Source organism: Stegodyphus dumicola, chromosome 3 (assembly GCF_044657685.1).
Source record: "Stegodyphus dumicola isolate Sdum_Otavi_A_Nest chromosome 3, ASM4465768v1".
NCBI lineage: Eukaryota > Metazoa > Arthropoda > Arachnida > Araneae > Eresidae > Stegodyphus > Stegodyphus dumicola.
Genome location: NC_140770.1, coordinates 187479064 through 187499560, shown reverse-complemented (window position 1 = coordinate 187499560; position 20497 = coordinate 187479064). Strand labels below are relative to the sequence as shown.

General features: G+C 35.4%; 1 protein-coding gene across 2 annotated transcripts in view; it reads right to left on the bottom strand.

Annotated features, from left to right (window-relative positions):
* Nucleotides 1-1350: 1350 nt before the first annotated feature.
* Nucleotides 1351-20497, bottom strand: part of LOC118200811 (uncharacterized) — a 36635-nt gene continuing 17488 nt past the window's right edge. For both annotated transcript variants that reach the window (XR_015040382.1, XM_085813706.1), the window contains exon 2: nt 1351-1911. The gene's annotated coding sequence lies outside the window, so the exon portion shown is untranslated. The remainder of the gene's footprint in view (nt 1912-20497) is intronic.

The window sequence follows — 20497 nt, the reverse complement described above, 5'->3', positions numbered from 1 at the left end:
ACTTATAACAAATCAAAATGCAATTTATTCTTAATTATTATGCAAAACGCGTTTAGAGTCACAGAAATACCACGTTGATTAAGCTGAAACAATCAGCAACACAACCTTCAGGCTATAACGGTGAAGACAGCTTCACGGCAAAGCACAGAAATACAAATTCCGACTTGATAAATCGCTCTCAAGCTAGCCCCTTGCTGAATTCTAGATACTCTTCTATTCCGCGTACAGGCACTATAGCGTGCTTGTACGTGGAATAGAAGTCGTGAAATTTATAACTTTAATCTACCTTAAATAGCATTCTCGAGAAAACCGCTAAGATTGTTTCTAGAATGTTCTCGTTTCATCTATGGTATATCGCAAATTTGGTCGTCTTGCCAAATGAGCGAATTTGCACCAAATGCAGCAACTCAGCCTTTCCTGCCACTTTCTCGCAACCCCAACACCGCATTGCGAGAAAGCTGTCTCACCGCAGCTGGCCATTTCGTAACATGTTCTATAGTCTGGAAGTGGAAACGGGGGGGGGGGGGGGGTAATAATAAAACAGACTACTATTTTAGCAATTTTTATGCAAAACAATTAGATTTTATTGTTATTAGATAGCACAATGATGCAAATACTTCTCAAACAAATATTGAGAAACGGTATGTGAGTGCATGGAGACTCCCATACGAGTAGTTTGAAGAAAATCAATATTTACTTTTATATTCCATGCTAAATAAAAGAATAAATTTTAGTCAAATTTTTTCAAATGCTTAGTATTTTTCGACGAGTACGTAATAGTTAAATTTAACGTGAATCAAATGCTTGTTTAGTTAGCATGTTGTTTTCCGAGTCTTACCTCAGAAGCTATTGGAGATTCAATGCAAGTCCTTGCGTTCCTACAAATTAATTATGTAGCTATACTCAAACGTAAAATTTGATACCTATAAAGTTGGAAATATTTGCAAAGCTTATGACGGACAAAATTGCTGATAATTTGTTCTGGGGGGGGGGGGGAATTGAAGCTGATAATATAAATTCATTCCAATCTAACTTGAAAAAATAAACAATTCGCTTTCCAGAGAAACGTTCCGATGAGCCAGGGTATATTTCTCGTTTAAAGGAAAAACAGATAAAAAAGTTTAATTCATTCTATGCATTGTGTAGCATTTAAAAAAGCTTAAATGCTACATTTGCTAAACTTTTTACTGCTTTTTGTGAATTGTTCATTTTAATTCCGAAAAATTCTCCAGAAAAAATACATGTCTATCATTTAAATTAAGAATTTTAGCTCAAAAATTGGTTCAGTAATGGAAACAAAAAACAGCATTATGATATGAGTTCAAAACTTGTATAGACTAAAATGAGTACTATTTATGGATCCTTTTCCAGAAAGTTTTATTTCTTGAATTAAAATGTTTTTAAATGTACAGAAACATAGTAATTATTGTAAGACAGTTTATATGATCTCAAAAAAGACATACACATTAATATGAAAACTAAAATTCGAGTTTCAGGTAGGACTGCATTCGTCCAGGCAGACCTAAATGTTCAATCCCTTGTGGCAGTTGTAAATTTTCATTCAGTGAGCGTCTGATAGTTCATCGGGAATAATGCATCAGACTCCTGGGTTGTGGGACGGAAGCAAAGCCTTCAAAATCCTGTTTCTGAAACTCCACGATTATGTCTTCCACACATTTGTCACACGTGCCTTGAAATACGAGAGGTACATGTCTCATCTCTTCGTATGAAAGATAAGCATCGGGAATGGATCTCCAGATGAGCCTTATGGTCCTTAAATAATATTCAAATTGAGGAATTAGGGTATACTCATCTAAAAACAGGAGAACTACTTCAAGAATATGAACTTCTCTGTTCTTTAATAGCTTCACATCTGTTCTGACTGCCACCCTGACTTCTCTACAGGACTCCCTGAAAATAGATATTGTTTTAGTGGAACAAAAATATTTAATCACTTGAATAATATAGGTAAATTTACTAGAAAATATCTTCCATTCTAACACTAACTTTCTAAAACTCACAGTGCTGGCATGAGGCGTTTTTGCCCCTTAATTCAAGCTCAACGTTTCCTAAATTCTGTTTGCCCACTGACTCCTAAAAATTAGAAATATTTTGATACCTCTAAAATCTGCCATCCAATGAAGCTCTGATGCCGGCCCTGCACATCAAACATGTACTACCCATTGGGTACAGTATGAAATAAAACACATAATTTTTATTCCGCGTTTCATTGAAGAATTTTCCTTTATATTCAAATAACTTCTGCAGATCTGTCATAGCTTCACCTAAAATGTTATGAAAGTTTTCCGGAAATTTTAAAACTACGTAGTACCAGTGAAAATTTCACAAGAAAAATCCAAAGTCAAAAATAATTTGAGCTATCTCAATTTCATTTAACATGAATTTTCATAATCGCTTGCAGATGCTTTAAAATATTGCATTGCTCAGGAAAAAAAAATTACTCGAGTACTGTCAAATACATCTACAATTTATAAGATCCTAGTTATATGCAATTACGCAATGTTGTTCAGACGCTATGACACAGATAAGTGAGTTATCGCTCCGTCTTGAATATTATATAAAATCCTGCGATGGTTTAAACATCTTCTTTATTTACTCTTTCAATGAAGAGAAAGCCTTTTGCATACAAATAAACATCGCCAATTACGAACACTCAAAATAAAAAAGTTGAAATTTCACATTACGAGTATTGTAGTCGACATTGCATAAATCGGCCGACTTAAGCTGGCTCAGTATTTCAATGGCGCATTTTAACGTCTGCTAACGGAATGGCTAAAGCCGGAACATTCGTAGGTACAGCTGTACGATAGCACGTAATCTGCAGGCGGCGCTGCCAAGAGCTCTACATAACTAAAACATTCAAATCCCTCGATTATATAACAATATAATTTATAATATATTATATTGTAATTCACATATATAACTACTATAAATACTATAAATCTCAATTACGTAGTCTTAACTTCTTTCTATTTGATTCTTTAAAAAATCGGAGCCTGAAGTTTGAATTTGTTTTATTATCTGTGTAAAATTTTGTAAAACATTAACGAATTTTTTGCTAGCACCTCAGTTAGTAAACAGCAAGAAAAAAAAGCAAACGATTCTTTCAGTTTTATACATTTAGTTCTGCCACTAAATAAATAAAAGTGGCAAAAGAATTTATTGCTAAACAATTTTTTATATAATAAAAAATAATTATTTTGAATTTAAAAATTAATTTTGAATCTACCCAGGCGCGTAAGCCATACTATAAAGAATTCAACAATTTTGTTTTTTAAGTCCTACACTTGAACATGTAGAGAGTCCATCAAAATGATATCGCAGATTCTAAATACGAAACTATTAACCATCAGATTAAGTAAAGAATTTAAGCTAATTTATTCGAATATTGTTAACATTAGAAAGAAAATACAGTAGAAGTAAAAATCTATATGTTATCAAAAGCAATCTTATCAAGAAATGTGCCTTGGCTATTTCAAAACAATGCCATTATGCAAAACTATTTTGTGGTAAAGCCTAAGCACTAAATACGAAGATTAAAGTTTAAAATTATTGCAATAATATTCAAGTGATATGCAAGTTATAAATCATTTTATTTATTTCAATTTTTTTCAGCACCGTAAGAAAAGTTCAAAGAAGCATCCCAATGAAATTTGTTATCAACAAAATGTTTGTATAACGTTTTGAAGATAACGTAACATCAAATTTTCATAGTATATTCTTTTGAAAACTACCTTCGTTTTATTAAATGTTTGTTAATATGTTCTGAGATTTTGAAACTTAACATGGACCTACAATATTCTTGGCTAGCGTTGATACATTAAATATTGACTAGCAACAATTAAAATACCGTTAAGGTGTAGCCTGAGGAAATACACCGAAATTACATATTATGTTTCTTAAATTCTGTATGATTTGCAAACATTTGATCAAAGTTCAAAACCTTTTTCCGGCAGCATTCCTTATTACGGTAAAAGTGGAGTATTTCTTTTTATTAAATATTTCACTTCATTTTCTTTCAAATACAGATTGTTTATTAATAATAATATTTTGCTTTTATTATTAGCATCAGACGTCTCCATCCTTCCTTTAATATCTGTATCACTTTTTCAAGTCAAAGTTGTTGAAATAAATGTTATCACCATCCATTATTTTTAAAGAAATAATATGACAAATGTAAAAAAAAAAAAAAAAAAAAAAAAAAATTGTACGCAAATACAAATAATAGGTATTTCCAATAAACGTTTTCACCGTGTATAATTTGTAAAGAAAAAATTTATCAAATATTTAAAAATATATGGCAGTACTTAACACTGTAAAGGGAATTCTAATGATAAGCTGTTTTAAAATATCTTTTACTTTGGCATTGAATTTTATGTGGGGTAACTGCGAAGAAAGCGACGAATACAGAAAATACAGAAAATTTTAGACAGAAAGTTAGTAATGAAAAAAAAGTTTCATCTTACTGAGAAAACTGAATAATAAATATGATGAATCGATAAAATACTGGAAAGAAACAATTATTTTCCAATAATTATTGGAAAACTTAACACTGAGTCGGGAATTCTGAACATATGCGGCTTTTAAACATTTTGTAATTTCGCTGTTGAATTTCAATTGGTGTAAGTGTGAAGAATGCGATATTTAATTGTAAAAATACGAAAACAAATTGTATTAGCAGGAGTGAGTTTTGGAGCAAATTGGTAAACTGAAAACTCAGCAAGTGCATAAAATACCTTAACAAACTCTTTGGAGTGACGTTAAAATCTGAATCTGTTTATAACCTAAATGGGAATTGCCAAGAAAGGCTATCAGCCTCGAAACGGTATTATGCGCGAATCACTTTTCAAATTGTTGCCGGAAAATATTGTTGCGTGCGTACGGGTTCGTTACGAAATGAATGCACAAGTCCGATGAAAAATGAACAAAAATTTATTATTATCACAACAAAAATGCTTAAACCTTCTCAAATTATCATGCAGTATTACAATATCTCACGGTAGTAATCTTTTAACTACTCAAATGTCCAATAGAACGTAATTCAAAACAGCTAAAGAAAGCTAATCCGCGAATTCGCTACAATCAACAAGAGCAGTTTTCTAAACAACAACAAACTAAGCAACTACCACAAACTGAGATGTTTTCCTCCTTTTATAAGATTTTAAAATCACGCGCTAGAATTTTCCAGCACTTTCTCGAAATCAAAAAGAGATATTTATTTATTTAACGCACGCCTCTTGTATTTTTAATTTTTCCGGCTTAGCTTTCTTTTAATATTCGTCACGCACCGCAGTTCCAGCACTTTACGGTCGGTTTCTTGTCACCAATATTCTGTCTCAAGGCGTTCAGTTGTCTAGTTAAATCGTCTAGACGAGCAGTGACTTGATCCCCTGGCTCCTGGACTTGAGCAGCTCTGACTGGATGGCGGTCTCGACGGGTGGCTTGCTGGGCAGCCTCAAATTTCATGGCATACACTAAAGCGCTTTTCAGATCTTTAACATCCGCCATTCGCAGTGCTTTCTGTATTTCAGGGTCCCGGATGCCATCGATGAAATTTTGCAGGGACAGGATTTTCCTTGTTTCTGTCGGGCACTCCGAAAAGGCGTGATGTGACAGCCTTTCAACATTCGTGGCGAGCTCCTGAAGCGTTTCGGTTAGCTTCTGTTGACGAGATTTTAATTGCAGCCTGCTGTAGTCTTTTAAACATTTCTCGCCGAAGCGCAGCTCCAAAGCGCCGGATAGAGCTTCGAAATCTAGCCTTTGATTTTCGGGAAGCGTCTGCAGGATATCCGCTGCGTCTGCTCTCAGAGAAGCGGCGAGATGACAGGCCTTAGCTTGGGAATCCCATCCATTCGCATCCGCAACGATAGAAAATTGTGTCCTATACACCTGCCAGGAGGTCTTCCCATCATATGTAGATACTTTCAGAACGGAGCGAGCAGGCATCGATAAAAATTTGAAACCTTCAGAATTGTTTCCTACCGTCGCTATGCACTTCTTTAGGCTGTCAACTACTTTGGCGACGGCAGCAGAAACCCTATCATCAATTTGCTGTTCGACGGCAGAAACTCTTTCTTCAATTTGTTGTTGGAAGGCCGAAACTCTTCCTTCGACTCGTTGCTCCACAGCCGACACTCTATCTTCTATTTCATCTTTGACAGAAGAAACCTTTTCTTCAATTTGCCCGACTTTATTTTCGACAGCTCCTATTCTGTCTTCCATAGCCTCAAATTTACTTTCTATTACGCAGGTTATTTCTCTTTTCATTTCGTCTTGACCTGCCTCAATCTTTTCTTCTACAGCTTTTATGTCTTCTTTAAAAGTTACTTGACCAGCTTCCAACTTTTCGTGAACGGCTTCCATTTCCTTTTTAACGGATCTCATCTCTCCTTTAACGGAATCTTGGCCCAATTTCATTTCTTCCTTAAATGCAGCAAAGGCTGATATCAGCTGTCTTAACTTCTCTTCCATCGCTCTTGTGATTGGCATTCAAATCCCACTTCTGACACCAAAAATTGTTGCGTGCGTACGGGTTCGTTACGAAATGAATGCACAAGTCCGATAAAAAATGAACAAAAATTTATTATTATCAGAACAAAAATGCTTAAACCTTCTCAAATTATCATGCAGTATTACAATATCTCACGGTAGTAATCTTTTAACTACTCAAATGTCCAATAGAACGTAATTCAAAACAGCTAAAGAAAGCTAATCCGCGAATTCGCTACAATCAACAAGAGCAGTTTTCTAAACAACAACAAACTAAGCAACTACCACAAACTGAGATGTTTTCCTCCTTTTATAAGATTTTAAAATCACGCGCTAGAATTTTCCAGCACTTTCTCGAAATCAAAAAGAGATATTTATTTATTTAACGCAAGCCTCTTGTATTTTTAATTTTTCCGGCTTAGCTTTCTTTTAATATTCGTCACGCGCTGCACTGCGCGAGAAATAAAACCATTTAATTTATAATTGAACTAACATTAGCTTTTTAAATACCAAATTCGTAACAATATTATCGTTCTGTGTTATATTTAAAGAAGCTAAATTATGAAGAATCTTCATGAATGTATGTATATGACATTGTGAAAAACCAACAGTAGCTAAAGTCATAAAATTGGTCCTCCACTCGAATTGGAATTTGTTTGCATATTTGTTCATATCTTGTAAACTTTTAACGAACACTTGAGTCAAAACTGAACATTTTTAAGGGGAAATATAGCAACACCGTAGGGAATAAAACACGCGACACTATCCGGTGGACACGTCTCCCTGTCCACCTAAACACATCACACTTTCTAGAGCGTGTCACTGTCCATCGGATATTCTTAAGATATGCTGGTTTTAAATATTTTAACAAAATGAAGAGTTAGCTCAATGCTCTCGAAGCATGTATGTATGTGTTAAAAAACCGCCCGCTTTCAGATTTTATTCTTTTCTTCACAATGACAATTTAATTTTTTATGATTTGCAAATATTATGTATTTCTGATTTCGAATCAAATTCTTCTTTAAGCACGTGTTCTTGCTTAAAGACAAAAGAAGGACCTTCTGATAGTACATACACATATCAAAATTACAATGAAAGCAGCAAAAAAAGAGATTATTTATATCGTCGTCAGGGCTTGGTGTAATGAAATAAGTACATAAATCTACCTCTTTCTGAACTGATAATAAGAAAATTTATAAAGTAGGATTTAAATAATAAATAACGACAGGAAATCGATCATTAAATCCTACGGCCTTATTATTGCTAATATATATCTAAATAAGACGTTATACTTGTAATAACAGAAACGCTTTCTCATGTATTAGAAACATCAAGCCTTATTTCAAAATATCAATAAATGCGTTTCTCAAGATCTGCTAATGAAACACTAATTACATACTTTCAACATACATGAATTCCAAATGTGCCGGAATAAAATAATTTGGGGTAGAAAATACAAAAATTAAATATTAAAATAAAGACTTACCAAAATAGCGGGCGTCTGTGTAATCGAACTTCACGCGCAAAAAGATTTAGTCCTTCCTCATCCAAGAACGGGTATATATTTCCGAAGCCGTAGTTGAGAAGCACCAACAGGTTATCCGGTTTTCTTTCCATTGTGAATCGTAGCTGATCTATGTCTTTTGGCTTAATGAAGATATCATTTAAATGAAATTTTGCTTTATGCAGATAATGCAAAATATACTCCGTTATTTGATGTTTACACTCAAAGAATAGATATTCTTGAGTTTGATATGAGATGCCAACTGTGTGCAAGAATTCGGCAACGAGGCAGGAACTCGTCATCTCTTTCGATGAGTATCTTTATTAACTCAGGAGCTAAATTTCGCATTAACTCATCTTGGAAAAAAAAGGCGCTGACCTTCATAGCAATAATTATCTTCGTATCTTCTGAGATCTTCGTTAAGACAGACAAAATGAATTTTGCTTTTTACGAAAAGATTATATTTTCTGATATGTTTCAAAAAAGTTTTCATGTTTTCTGTTTTCCAATTCCCGACGAATGTTGCTAACATATTTCTAAAAAAGGTGGTAAAAAATGAGGCTTCTAAAGCCTGCTCTTCAATATCGAGCTCATCCGTTCTTTCCCTTGGTTTGAAAATTTCTATCAATGGCACATTCGGGACAACTTTGAGACCATGTTCAGTATTTACAGGTTTTGAAGTGAAATCCAAAGCTAAAAGCAACGATGTTTGTCTAGTGCGATGGAATTCCCACACATTCAAGTTCAAGTATGCCAGAGAACTGACATCCGAAAGACAGTGTTCTTCAGTCATTATAATCACCGATAAACCTCAAGTAAAGCTTCAATAACTGCTAAATATATTTCCTTAATATTTAAATTTGATGATATTCGAAGAGGGCAGAGGCACGTCTTTCATGTCTTACACAGAAGTGAGCATGTGCACAAAAAATTGTAAGAATTTCCCCCGTCTGTGAATCAGAATTTCACGAGATACGTGATCTATTCAGTTGATTCAAGGAAATGTTTAGAGTGTTCTAATATGTTATGGAATTTCAATGCTTTTCAGGACCTGTTGAATGAGTTGCCTATTATTTGTTTGCGTCCTTTGTCAGGAGTGCCCCTCTATAATTCCTTTGTTGCCTGAGTACCGGTTTCACCTGTATTAACTGAAGTTTTAGTGAAAAGTACAATAATCTTGAATTGACCTTTCTCTGTCTTTTGTTTAATGTTAGTGCTTTCATTCACGTGGTCCTGTTTCCATTACTGAGATGGGAAGGCATGATTCTCCAGTCAGCAAACGAAATGACTTTGAAATCTAAAATATAGTAACAGAAGACTGACTGGATGGTGTTGAAACCGTACGGTGTTGAAACTTCTATTCGTTTGCAGCAAGCCTAACAGGCTGAATGTAATAATACTGTTAATAATGTTGATAAAAGAAATATGATTTTATGATCTAGAACTAATAATGATAATAACTGTAATATGAGTAATACTAACAACAATAATGCTGTTCATGGAAATAATGATAAAGCAAATGGTTCTTCTGATGCATCGGTTATAAATGTCATATCGCAGCAGGAACAGTCTGAAAATAATTCCCAAAACGGTCATTCTTATCCAGTATACTTTGGTCACAAGACATATACAGATTTTTTAAATGGTTGTCTAAGACTACTGATACAAAACTTTTAGGGCGCCTTAAAGGCGACTTTCTTAGAATATTACCTCAGAGATAAAATTAAATTAATGACTTATTTCTGGATAAAAATATTGAACAACATGTCCTAAACTTAAAGCAACACAAATCAGTGAACGTTTTTCTGAGAAGATTATCCTCTTATTCAGAAAAGAATTAAACATGACATCATGATAACTATTACTATCCCACGTTTTCAGGTTCAGATTATTTCCAATGAAAATACAGCAAAATTTATGAATTAATTGATTTCCTACACTTTCAAATTTCTGTCGAAAACTTTCAGTCTCAATTTCAAGTGGCATAATGCCATAACTGTCCAAAATGGTACCACTCTTCAGATAATTCCTTTTTAGCACCTAAATGCACCTAATCGCAGCTCCACATGGGAAGAGTGGAAACACCTCAGTCTATAAATTTTAACGAAAACCACGTGGCCTAATATAGAGGTCGGGGAAAAAGTTCATATATTAAATCCGTTGTCCAAAGTTTGATGTCTCTAGGTACCGTTGTTTTTCACAGTGCAAGGAACATACTGTTGCGTGCGTATGGGTTCGTTACGAAATGAATGCACAAGTCCGATGAAAAATGAACAAAAATTTATTATTATCACAACAAAAATGCTTAAATTTTCTCAAATTATCATGCAGTATTACAATATCTCACAGTAGTTATCTTTTAACTACTCAAATGTCCAATAGAACGTAATTCAAAACAGCTAAAGAACGCTAATCCTCGAATTCGCTACAATCAACAAAAGCAGTTTTCTAAACAACAACAAACTAAGCAACTACTAACAAACTGAGATATTTTCCTCCTTTTATAAGATTTTAAAATCACGCGCTAGAATTTTCCAGTACTTTCTCGAAATCAAAAAGAGATATTTATTTATTTAATGCACGCGCTCTTGTATTTTCAATTTTCCGGCTTAGCTTTCTTTTAATATTCGTCAGGCACTGCACTGCGCGAGAAATAAAACCATTTAATTTATAATTGAACTAACATTAGCTTTTTAAATACCAAATTCGTAACAATACATACATTCAGGCAGATTCTTCATTACTTAATTTCTATAAATATAATGAAGAGCTCTAATATTTGGTTCAAACAATTTGAAAAATGAAACGCTGTTTATAGCGAACCAACGCAAAATCCCAAAATGAAATTAATGGCCATTCTGGGAAAATCGCCCCTGTGATAAGATCATATAGAGGGTCTTTGTTTAGGATGAATGATTTCAGATTGCAATACTACAATTTACGGTGGTGAAGTCCTGGTGCAATCTGCGTTGTTAATGATTCCAGTTGCAGAATCTAAGGTGGCTTCAGTGGTCAAAGAGATGAAAGAGGTCTTTTCATCAGGGTCAGGAGATGGACACCTTTTTTGCACGAGTGAAGGAATTTTCCCCCTCCGGGAGTTCAGCTCAAGTAACGATACAGTAAGATATAAAAGGTGGTTTCTTGAGAAGAGACGGAACTTGTATCCTGCTAGAGCTATGGGCATGTTGACCCGTTGGAACATGCTCCTAGCTCTAGCAACTGTTAATGTTTTTATCTTATTAAAATTCCTTTAAATGTTAGAACTTGAGTTTGAAGTTCATTTCATTGAATGGACAATGATTGCGCCAACATGGCTAACTCGATATTTTGATTCACTATAAATGTTGATTCTTTTTTTAAATTGTTGCCACCAAATGTCATAGCGCTGTGTTATATTAAAAGAAATTTAAATAATGAAGAACCTGCATAAATGTATGTTTCTCGCATTGTGATAAAACAACGGTATGTAGAGCCATGAAATTTTGAATAACTTACGTTTCCACCCGAACATGGGCGTTTGGAAGCCCGAATTTGAAATTAGCTTTATTATCTATTTCATATTTTGTAAAACTTTAACGAATTTTTGATTAACAAATTCAACGATTTCAAAGCGATCAATGGAAAGACTGTACAGAAAAAAAAAAATTATCTCCACGCGAGACTGTGTATCGGAAATTCCGAAAATATGCTTATTTTAAAATTATTTTGCAATATTGTTTATTGCTGTTGAACTGAATTTTATGGTTCAAGTGCGAAGGCTATGACAGTTATTAAATAAAGGTAACACACAAAACGTTAAAAGAAACGCCCTTTTGGGCGTAATGTAAAATGTTAAAGCTTTCCGATATTTTTTTAATCTCCTTATATATATTTAATTTCTCGTTGATAATATTACTTGCCGTAGATTTAGATATCGAAAAACCAGCCTCTCACAGCATTTTTTACTAACTACATACGAATAAATTTCGTCGTCACAAATGCAGCCTTCCATCTATTGCTTCTTTAAAAGCGCCTATTTCATGGAAACAAAATTGTCAAGTAGCAGACGATAATTTATACCAGTGATTCTCAAACTTTTTATGTCGCAGCACGCTTTTAACAATTTCAAAATTTGGCGGCACACAGAGAAAAAGATAAGTTTAAAAGTTGTTTACTTACCACTGTGTAAAATAGTTTATGATAATAAATTTGAATGTAAAATAAAATATTGTTACGAATTTGGTATTTAAAAAGCTAATGTTAGTTCAATTATAAATTAAATGGTTTTATTTCTCGCGCAGTGCAGTGCGTGACGAATATTAAAAGAAAGCTAAGCCGGAAAATTGAAAATACAAGAGCGCGTGCATTAAATAAATAAATATCTCTTTTTGATTTCGAGAAAGTACTGGAAAATTCTAGCGCGTGATTTTAAAATCTTATAAAAGGAGGAAAATATCTCAGTTTGTTAGTAGTTGCTTAGTTTGTTGTTGTTTAGAAAACTGCTTTTGTTGATTGTAGCGAATTCGAGGATTAGCGTTCTTTAGCTGTTTTGAATTACGTTCTATTGGACATTTGAGTAGTTAAAAGATAACTACCGTGAGATATTGTAATACTGCACGATTATTTGAGAAAATTTAAGCATTTTTGTTGTGATAATAATAAATTTTTGTTCATTTTTCCTCGGACTTGTGCATTCATTTCATAACGAACCCGTACGCACGCAACAATTTTTGGTGTCAGAAGTGGGATTTGAATGCCATTTACAAGAGCGATGGAAGAGCAGTTAAGACAGCTGATATCAGCCTTTGCTGCATTTAAAGAAGAAATGAAAGATGAGATGAATTCCGGTCAGGAACAGATGGAAGCTGGTCAGAAAAAGTTGGAAGCTGGTCAATTAACGTTTAAAAACGAAAGAAAAGTTCTTAAGGAATCTGTTAAAGAAGAAATAAAATCCGTACAAGTAAAGATTGAAGAAAGTCAATACGAAATGAAAAGAGAAATTGCCTGCATAATAGAAACCAAATTCGATGCTATGGAAGGCAGAATAGATGTGGTTGAAAATAAAGTTGGGCATATTGAAGAAAAAGTTTCTTCCGTAAAAGTTCAAATTGAAGAAAGAGTTTCTTCGGTGAAAGAAGAAATAGAAGAAAGAGTTTCTTCTGTAAAAGAACATATAGAAGAGCGAGTTTCTGCCGTCGAGCAACAAATTAATGATAGGGTTTCAGCCGTTGCGAAAGAAGTCGATACTTTAAAGAAATTCGTAGCGACGGCAGGGAGCAGGTGTGATGATTTTAAATTCTTACCGATGCCTGCTCGTCCACCTCTGAAGCTATCCACATATGATGGGAAGACATCCTGGCAAGAGTATAAGACCCAGTTTTCTATCGTTGCGGATGCGAATGGATGGGATTCCCAAACTAAGGCCTGTCATCTCGCCGCTTCTCTGAGAGCAGACGCAGCGGATATCCTTCAGACGCTTCCCGAAAATCAAAGGCTAGATTTCGAAGCTCTATCCGGCGCTTTGGAGCTGCGCTTCGGCGAGAAATGTTTAAAAGACTACAGCAGGCTGCAATTAAAATCTCGTCAACAGAAGCTAACCGAAACGCTTCAGGAGCTCGCCACGAATGTTGAAAGGCTGTCACATCACGCCTTTTCGGAGTGCCCGACAGAAACAAGGAAAATCCTGTCCCTGCAAAATTTCATCGATGGCATCCGGGACCCTGAAATACAGAAAGCACTGCGAATGGCGGATGTTAAAGATCTGAAAAGCGCTTTAGTGTATGCCATGAAATTTGAGGCTGCCCAGCAAGCCACCCGTCGAGACCGCCATCCAGTCAGAGCTGCTCAAGTCCAGGAGCCAGGGGATCAAGTCACTGCTCGTCTAGACGATTTAACTAGACAACTGAACGCCTTGAGACAGAATATTGGTGACAAGAAACCGACCGTAAAGTGCTGGAACTGCGGTGCTGAAGGACACATACGACGAAACTGCAGAACACCCTAGGGCACGGATGCTAAGACCGCTCCTAACAAACACCAGGGAAACTAATTAGTGGCCATCTCGCGGGGCGGAGGTTGCCAGATCATGAAAAGCCCCAGTTTAAAGCGCTTCAGATTTCTGCAGTGAGAGGCGGCAGTAATGGACTTTTCATAATAGGACATATTAATGGAGTTCCCTGCAATATGACGATAGATACAGGAGCCAACGTTACCATCATCCGAAAACGGTAGGAACGGTAGGAAACAATTCTGAAGGTTTCAAATTTTTATCGATGCCTGCTCGCTCCGTTCTGAAACTATCTACATATGATGGGAAGACCTCCTGGCAGGTGTATAGGACACAATTTTCTATCGTTGCGGATGCGAATGGATGTGATTCCCAAGCTAAGGCCTGTCATCTCGCCGCTTCTCTGAGAGCAGACGCAGCGGATATCCTGCAGACGCTTCCCGAAAATCAAAGGCTAGATTTCGAAGCTCTATCCGGCGCTTTGGAGCTGCGCTTCGGCGAGAAATGTTTAAAAGACTACAGCAGGCTGCAATTAAAATCTCGTCAACAGAAGCTAACCGAAACGCTTCAGGAGCTCGCCACGAATGTTGAAAGGCTGTCACATCACGCCTTTTCGGAGTGCCCGACAGAAACAAGGAAAATCCTGTCCCTGCAAAATTTCATCGATGGCATCCGGGATCCTGAAATACAGAAAGCACTGCGAATGGCGGATGTGAAGGACATAAAAAGCGCTCTGTTGTACGCCATGAAGTTCGAGGCAGCCCAGCAAGCAACTCGTAGAGATCGCTACCCAGCCAGAGCTGTGCGAGTCCACGAGGCAGTGGATCAACTGATGACTCGTTTAGATTATTTATCCAGACAAGTCGACGCTTTGATACGGTGTAGGAACGAGAAGAAAGTGGCTCTAAGGTGTTGGAGATGTGGTAGTGAAGGTCGCCTAAGACGGGAACACACCAGGGTACGGAATATAAAGCAGATGATTTTACCAGACAAGTCAGTGGCTTGAGACGGAACAGAAGTGAAAAGAAAGTAGTTCTAAAGTGCTGGAACTGCGGAGTTGAAGGCCACATACGAAGAAACTGCAGAACACCCCGAGGTATAAAAGATAAGACCATTTCCCAGCAACGACACAGTAAACAAATTAGTTACCATATCGAGGAACGGAGGTTGCCAGATAATGAAAAACCTTGTTTTAAAGCGCTTAAAATTTATACAGTGAGTGGCAACAGTAACGGAATGTCCATTAATGGGAATATCGATGGAGTTCCTTGCAATATGATCATTGACACAGGAGCTAATGTTACCATCCTTAGAAAAGATTTAGCTGAACAGTTTAAAGATAAACTTATTTGGACGCCATCCTGTGTTACCCTTCAGACTGCGTCTGGTGATAAGATCGACATAGCTGGGAAGTTAAACGTGAAAATCACATTTGGAAGCGCCGCCTACCATCACACGGCATATGTGGCGGATATTACAGATCCATGCATACTCGGATTGGACTTTTTAAGGAAATACAATTTTTCCTTAGACTTGAAAAACAACAAACTGCTTTCAGGATCTGAAGACATGACTATCCATCCTAAGAAGGGATCCTCACCTGGAAATGCCGACACTTTGTCCGAAAGAACCAGCTCGAGAAACAACCGAAATCATGCTAGGGTCGTAAAGAAACACCAGACTAACAGCTATTCTCCATCTCAGGTGCTCTTCGGTCGAGACCTTCGTCTGCCTTGTGACCGCCTGTTTCATCGCCGTACGGATGCGCCTCCATCGCCTGAGGAACACATCCAAGATGTCAAGGCCGGGCAAGATGTCAAGGGCATCCGTAAGGCCCGTTTTGAAGTGATGCACCGTTCCGCACGAAAGCGAGTGAACTTGGCGACGGAGAAAGTGAAGACCAGATACAACGCGAGAGCTACTGGACATAGATTCAACAAAGGAGACAAGGTGTGGTTTGTGGAACCTGAATCGGCGAAAAGGAGTCAGGCCTGAATTACAGTCACCTTGGGATGGTCCGTACACGGTCCTAAACAGGCTGAATGACGTCGTGGTTCGGATCCGTAAGTCTTCGAACTCTAAACCTAAAGTCGTTCATTACGACAGGTTAGCTCATTACTATGGCCATAGTACTTAATGTAAATAGTTGTAAATAGTATAAGACCATGGTCCTTTATGTTTTTAAATGTGTATTTGATTTGATTTGTATTTAGTATTTGATTTACATTTAGTATTTGATTTGTATTTGATAGCATTTGATTTGTTTTATTTATTGCATTTATTGTTCATGTTGTTTATTATTGTAATGTAATGCTTATTAATGCATTTATGCCACAGTTGTAAGTTTAGCTTCCTGTCCAGGTATTGTACTGCCCGGGACGTGCAGTCCTTGGGAAGGGGGCAGTGTTACGAATTTGGTATTTAAAAAGCTAATGTTAGTTCAATTATAAATTAAATGGTTTTATTTCTCGCGCAGTGCAGCGCGTGACGAATATTAAAAGAAAGCTAAGCCGGAAAATTGAAAATACAAGAGCGCGTGCATTAAATAAATAAATAACTCTTTTTCATTTCGAGAAAGTACTGGAAAATTCTAGCGCGTGATTTTAAAATGTTATAAAAGGAGGAAAACATCTCAGTTTGTAGTAATTGCTTACTTTGTTGTTGTTTAGAAAACTGTTCTTTTTGATTGTAGCGAATTCGCGGGTTAGCTTTCTTTAGCTGTTTTGAATTACGTTCTATTGGACATTTGAGTAGTTAAAAGTTAACTACTGTGAGATATTGTAATACTGCACGATTATTTGAGAAAATTTAAGCATTTTTGTTGTGATAATAATAAATTTTTGTTCATTTTTCATCGGACTTGTGCATTCATTTCATAACGAACCCGTACGCACGCAACAATATGCACTAAAAATAGCGGTACATTTATTAAGGGATTAATTACAAGTTAAAAATAGAAATATTTTTAATGAGAAATTTGAGCTTGATGTTTTTTATAATTTCATTTATATTCGATCGTAAAAATGACAAAGCTACTTTCATATCGTCTTCTCCATTTCAAAGTCTCGATCTTTTGTTTCGTTTTTATGTTGGTTAAATAAAATTATTACTGTGTTCCATCAATGGAGCTTGCTTGAAATTGCGAAAGAAGTATCACAGCTTTCTAAGCTTTTAGAGAAAATATTCCGAATGGGGGGGGGGCAAAACTTAAGAATAAATAATGACAAGCCTCGTATTCTCGAAAAAAAATTTTTTTTTTCCCGAATCATTTTTCAAACTGTTACCGTCAAATGCTATCGCGATGTAGTATTTCAAAAAAAAAATTTTAATCTGGAAGCTTTCTGTTTTGTGTGTTACCTTTATATATTAAATAGCATGTTCTTCGCGCTTATCACGCAAACCATAAAATTCAATTCAACAGCAATATCGCAAAAATAATTTTAAAATGAGCGTATCTTTAGAATTTCCGATGCACATTCTCGCCCGCTAAAAACTGGAAGGTTTTTTTTTTTTTTTTTTTTTTTTTTTTCCCGTAGAGTGTTGCCATTGCTCGCTTTGAATCTTTCTGCTATTAAATAGCAAACCAAGTGACTGAAAAGAAATAAACGTAGTTCTTAAAAATATTTTTCTACTCATTAATCGGAATGATTTAAATACAATAAAACAATTTCACATATAATTGCACTAGAATAACTATATATGTAGTAGAATAACTTGTTTTCGCACTAAATGAATTTAAGATCATATAACATATAATATATATACATATATATATATATGAATTTTGTATATATTTAATAGATATGAATATATTTTTGTATAGAATTTTGTATAAATATAATATATATATGCAATAGATTCTGTACTTGAAGGCAAGCGGTTGAATTCGTAATGAACAGCGAGAATTTGGATGGCGTAGTAGTGTTGATCCGTAATGAATAGGAGGTGGAGGCAAAAGCAGATTAAATCTTCATCATTTTTTATTTCAGCAAACATGTTGCGGCCACAAACAAGTTGACACGTTAATTGTATGTATTCCAAAAAGCTTACATTTTAGATAAATTTTCAGTGAGACAGAAGGAGCAGAAACACAGCAGTCCAGCTAGGCCAAAGCATCGAAAGCAAGTGCCTTATGTTCAGTGTGAAATCTTAATTCAGACTGAGTTAGTTTTGGCTCTCAATGCGTTTTGATTGGTTAGTTAATATTGCTATAAAATTACTTTTGGCTGTTAGAGTTTTTAGTTCCATTTACATCACTAGAATTATGTAAGAGTCATATGACATGCTTAATCTAGAAATGACGCAGTGCAGAGAGAGGTTACTATTTTTAGAATTGAAAAGAGAAATTTACGCTGCTAATTTAATCTTTTACATAGTCTTTATTTTTCTTACATAATATATTGATATATATATGAAAGAATAAAATAAGTGTGATTATTAAAAACAAACGAGCAGGAAAAGCAAGAAGAAACTTCAAAAGCAAACAAAATACAAAATTATTAAAAGTATTAAGTGCTAATAACGGATTTTTTTTAATATTTATGCTACATCTTGTACGAATATGTATTATATTTTACAATCAAAAGAAAAATAAAGGCATCTATTCAGCACTTTAGTCTTTAATTCCTGATTGTTAAATATCTCGAAATCTTTCAAAAACTGTACAAAATATAGTGAAATTTTTGCAGATATCTTCCACAAGGATTTTTTTTTTTTTTCTAATCTACACGAATGACACTTCGACGTTTAGAGAATTCAGAGGCGAATGAGTCATAAATTACGTGCCCTAACTCCCAATTCCCTTCAGGGATCCTTCAGGTTTCGTGACAATAAAAGTAGCATGAAAATGAACAGTAAACAGTAATGCCACTCATTGCGGCCTGAGTAACCGTAATTTGCACGTAAGCATAAAAGTTTCCTTTTTTTAATTCGCTACGCCAGGCTACTGGAATTAAACTCTTGATGATTACTAAACAGTTACTGTCAAATATCGATTTTTCATTTTGTACAATTTTTTCCATAGGAAAAAATGTAAAATGTATTAATGCGTGCCCGGATCCCAGATGTTAACCTAGAAAAGAGTACTTTATATGTAAGTTCATTATAAAAAAACCGATGGAATTCATTAAATATAATATATATACAATACTAATATATACACAAATGCTACAGGCATAAAAAGTAGGAATACTTGAATTAAATTGGACCGTATCTCCAGGAAGGAAAATTAATGGCGTAAGAACAGGGTGACACAGAATAACGGGAATTTTTTAAATGCGTTATATACATATTCCAATGGCTGCGTTCTAATAGTTCATAGGAGTTGGCTATTACTCAGAAAAGGTGCTTCTTTGCTATAAATGAACCTAATAGGTAGGCCACCCTTGCCTCCAATAAAGGGGACGGACAAATTACATTCATGCCTTCTCAGGTAGTGGGAGCCGGCCCCCTTCGGTATAGCAGTTGGAGTCGCTAATCACTTTTCCGCCCACCAGCGGCCGAGCGATAAAAGCAGCTAAGCACTGGTAGTTCGGTCCGGGGTTCGAGTCCCGAAGAACATGCTGGCTGCATGGGCGTTTTCGTAGTTTTCCCTGTGTGCAAAGTGAATATGTGCCAGTTTCCTTAAAAAGACCTCCACGTGGCATCCCGCCCTTTCCGTGTGCTGCCTAAGGGCGAGATGCGTAATAATTTTAATAAAATACTTTCCCGTCTGGGTGGCATATGAAAATATTAATATTTTCCCTTCCTTTCCTTCCCCGTGTATTAATACTTTCCTTATATGGGTTAATCCTTCAGGAAAATGGCTGTATATACCCCAAGGATTAATCCTGCCCTTATTATTATCAGGATTAATTAGGACTAATTCTTCCGACATGAACCATACTTATACATTCGCTACTTCTAATTTTAAGGCACGTATGATTCAAGAGAACTGGTATACTCTTCCTTATATATAAGAATTAGCGTATTATTCCTTAAATATAGTATACAGAAATTTCTTTAATTCTAGAATATGTTTCGAAACCCTTTTTGAAAGTAAAATAGGTGTTCCTCATACTTGCAAATTGAACTCTGATTCTTTTTTTCTGCTAAAATATAGAAACATCATGTATCGTAGTTTCGAAATATTTTCTCAAAAACTGTTGCTCTATATATCAAACTATATTTCATGCAGCATGAAATGCACATTTAATATTTTTTTTCCTTTTATTACAACTGTTTAAATCAAAAATTAAATCTACGATAACCATATTCACATTGATGTTGAACTAGGAAATTCTGGGAGGAAAATAGTATTGCTATTATACTCGTTATGATTTTCTGAAGAAATAGGTAATGGAAGGAGATTAAACTACGAAAGAGAACTGAAATTCATCAAAGTTTAAATGGAAGATTAAAAATGTTTTGGAAATGGCAGGCGAAGGAGGAAAAAAGAAATAAACCGAATTTTTGCTTTTTTGTGGATCTCAATTTCTGTAAAGTATTTTCATGCTTGT